Source organism: Pipistrellus hanaki (assembly GCF_964339955.1).
Source record: "Pipistrellus hanaki genome assembly, chromosome: 2".
In the NCBI taxonomy this organism is placed as follows: domain Eukaryota; kingdom Metazoa; phylum Chordata; class Mammalia; order Chiroptera; family Vespertilionidae; genus Pipistrellus; species Pipistrellus hanaki.
The window spans coordinates 184,724,432-184,728,778 of NC_140504.1; positions in this window are offsets into that span (position 1 = coordinate 184,724,432).

Genomic DNA, 4,347 nt, shown 5'->3' on the forward strand with positions numbered 1-4,347 from the left:
GTGACAGAGCTGCCTCCGGGAGAGGGCTGCACGGCGCCTGCCTCGGGAAGGGAGACAGATCAGCTGGGGCGCTGGGCCTGGACCTCGGCCCACAAGCCTCCCCCAGCCCCAGAGTCCCCTACTGGGACCCTGAGCTCTACCTGCCTTTAGTTCCACCCAAGGGATCAGGATGGACCCCGGATCTTCTTAGCACTTACTAGAGGAAGTAGGATAACATACCGTGTTTTCACTTGAGTGTACACTGAGTGGCCAGATTGTGATGTTCTCTGAACGCATGATAATCTGGCTGCTCAGTGTGTGTGTGTGTGTGTGTGTGTGTGTGTGTGTGTGTGTGTGTTAGAGGCCCGGTGCATGAATTCGTGCATGGGTGGGGTCCAGCCAGCCTAGCCAGGGGGAGGGGACATGGGCAGTTGGCTGGCCTGCCTGCTGGTTGAACTCCTGGTCGAGGGGACAATTTGCATATTAGCCTTTTATTATATAGGGTATACACTGAGTGGCCGGATTATGATTATTATATAGGGTTTAATTTTATGATTATGATTATTATATAGGGTATACACTGAGTGGCCAGATTATAATCTCTGAAAGCATGATGTGTTCAGAGATCATAATCCGGCCACTCAGTGAACATCAGAACCGCTGTGTGGGCAGCTTGCTTAGAGCAGAGCTGCCCAGGCCCCAGCACTGCAGAGTCTAACGAGCAGAGCCGCGGTGGGACTCAAATACACATTTATCCCCGCTCCCCACCCCGTGATTCTCATCCAGGGAGTCTGCCAGCCACGCTGGTGGAATGCCTCAGGGCCAGGCAAGCCTGGGTCCAGATCCAAGCTCCGTTCCCGTGTGAGCTTGGAACCGTTTCAGCTCTGAGCGACGGGTTTCCAAAAGCACAGGGGTCTCAACAGCACACACGTGTAGGTCTCCCGTGCGAATGTCTAGGAATGCGGTCCCAGCTGGTGTGGTGGCACCACAGTCATTAAGGACACAGACATTTTCCTGTCAACAGTTCCAAAACCCTCCAAATTCAGCTTTGGGTTCTGGGTCTGAAATGGCCGCCCGGGTCCAGCCAGCGTGCTGGAACGGGGGGAGGGAGGAGCACACATCCTCCGACGGAGGGTAATCCGTCCAAGTTGCACTCACCACTTCCCCTTACATCCCCATGGCCAGGACTTGGTTATACGGCTGGATTTTCTGCAAGGAAAGAGGAGACATGTCAATTTCTATTTGATTATAAATGATGATTTAGGCACAAATAGAGTGTCCAAGGTAGCTGAGACAGACAGACAGACAGGGTGAGAAAGTGAGAGACAGAATCAGCTAACATCACTTGTGTACTTACTGCTGCCAGCCACCGCTCCAAGCTCTTTATACATAACCGTGAACTTCATTCTTCTAACAATCCTGCGAAATGGTCCTACTGTTCCTGGGGTCACACAGCTACCCCGAAAACACAGACCGGAAGATCAGCCTTGCCTGCTTACTCCCCAACTGACTCAGCAAGTTCTTTGCTGACGAAAGGGAGGAGGAAACCCATACTTAGTTCAGACCAGACGCAATTACACCCCAAGACCCGGATACAATGTCCCCCAACACCTTGACAGAGCCTCTGCCAGCCTGGAGGAGGGTAGAAGCCAGGTGTCAGCAGAGGTGCCCCATGAGACTGAGGCAAGTTTTGCCCAAACCCCATCTTGTGCCTCTGGACACACTAGGGATTTCAAGCCTGGGCTTGTGCTTCTGCTGCATTCTGTCTGTGGTGTTTGGAGACTGGAGGGGTAATTTCTGGGCTCTGGCACCCTGGAGGCAGGGGTCTGCTGTTGGCACAATGCTGGGCACACACTGGATGTTCCATAAATGTTTATGAATAATAACTAGAGGCCTGGTGCACAATTCATGCATGGGCAGGGTCCCTCAGGGTGGTCTGTGAGAATCAGGCCCCAGCTCGCACCCCCAGGCTTGCACCTCCACAGCCCTGACTGGCCCCCCACCATGGCCTGGCACTGTCCCCTCACCTGCTCCACCATCCTGCCTATGGGCTGATTGGTAGGGGCCAGGCCCCCTGCCCAGCTTCCTCAGCACCTGGGAGCTGGGCAGCAGTCCCACCCCACCACCGTAGGGCGCCGTCTGCAGGGCAATCAGCGGGCAATTGGGCCCCACCCCTTCATCTGCCTTGGCTTAGCGCTGCCCACTCACCTGCTCCACCTCTCGCCATGGTCCCACTCTCATCAGGGCCCATTGGGGCCAGCATTGCTTCCACTGCCACCTGCTGCCAGCACCACATCACCAACGCCCACCATGTTCTGCGCCACCCTCTGGTGCTCAGCACACGTTACAGCGAGCGGTCAAACTCCTGGTTGAACTATTTGCATATTAGGCTTTCACTATATAGGATGGTCATCACCATTATTTAATCCTCACCTGATGATATGTTTTTATTGATTGTAAAGAGAGAGGGAGGGAGAGAGAGAAACATCAACAAGAGAGAGAAACATCAGCTGCCTTCAGTACATGCCTTGACCAGGTATCAAACACACAACCTTTGGGTGTATGGGATGACGCTTCAACTGAGCCACCGTGCCAGGACATAACCATTATTTACTACGTGCTTACCACGTGCCAGGCACTGTGCTCAGAGCCATTTGACATGAACAACTGCCAAGATCTTCATTTTACCAATGAAGAAAGCGACACTCACAAAGCAAGGCACCTTCAAGGTCGTGCCAGAGCTGGGATTTGAAGCCAATGCCCAGATGTCTACAGCCCTCAGAGAGCTACCTCCCCCTCCCCACCCTGGGACACGTGCATGAAGTCCCAGGAGCCGGGTGGAGGCTGGTGGTCCTGTGGGCCAACACCCACAGGAGAATGAGCTTTGTCTGGCTCCCAGGGAGTCAAACTACTGCTGGACACTCCTGTTCTGTCTCCTGTATTTCCTCCCCCAGCGCCCTCCCGCCCGCTGAGTGAGCCTGCACAGCCCAGAATGGAGGGCATCTTCTCTGCGGAGGCAGGAGGGAACACGGGCCTCTCATCCACAGGGGACTTGGGAGCAAGTTCCAGAAATGCACAATAGCATCCAGTTGAGAGCCTGCACTCTGGCCTGCCACTCCTCAGCTTCCTGACCCAGACCGAGCTAGTGAGGGTTAAATACATTAATACAGCCCTAACCGGTTTGGCTCAGTGGATAGAGTGTCGGCCTGCAGACTAAAGGGTCCCAGGTTCGATTCCCGTCAGGGGCATGTACCTTGGTTCGGGGCATATCCTCAGTGAGGAGTGTGCAGCTGATCAATGAATGTTTCTCTCTCATAGACATTTCTAACTCTCTATCCTTCTCCCTTCCTCTCTGTAAGAAATTAATAAAATACATTTAAATAAATAAATACAGCTTTTTTTTTTTTTTTTTTTTAGAAACCCAGCAGCACCACCACCAGCTGCAGACTCCATGACCTCCACATCCAAAGGTACTCTGATCGCAGCAGCTAAAACAACTCCGAGACCATCTGGAATCCTGTAACAGAGAGGAATAGACAGAAGCGCTCCAGCCGTGAAGACAGAAGAGACACAATTCAGAGATGGAAGATGCTGATGACGCCTCACCACACCAGCAGACAGCAGCTGTGGGTTGCTGAAGGATGCCCAGGACCAAACCAGAGACGGGCGGACCTGCATTACCACCATTTGTCCACCAACCAGATCTGAAATACCATGGCTGGCATGTACACATAAGGAACTATCTGGCATTGAAATTGGGACTCAAAAGAACTGTTGGCCCAGAAGGGAACTCACTACAGACTGATTCATTTGCCTCTCAGCATAACCATTATGGCTTGTTGCAGTTTAGGTTCTTACAAGGGTATTTCTTGGATCACATGATCTCACACATTTAGAGGAAATAATGAACAACATAAACACACCCAGAGAAGGAGAACCAGCAATCAGACTCTCAAACCTCAGAGGGAAAGTAAGGGAGGATGGGGGTAAGGGGAAGAGATCAACCAAAGGACTTGTGTGCATGCATATCGGCCTAGCCAGTGGCCATGGACAACGGGGGTTGGGGGGGAGGGGCATATCTAGGGAGGGGTTTGGGATGGGAATGGGGGAATAAGGACAATTATGTGAGACCATAATCAATTAAAAAGAAAAAAGAAACTATCACATAATTCAGGTCATAGCAGTATAAATGGAGAGTGGAGAACGCACTATAGACATGCTAATATCTAAGCTCTGTAATGGAAACTGAAACTTAGGAAGGAGTCCAGGCTAACTCCTGAGCCCCCGCCATTGATCACTAAGTGGATTGTGGAGTTATAGAAATTCTCCTTGACGTTAATAGGAAGATTACACCGCCTTCACAAACAC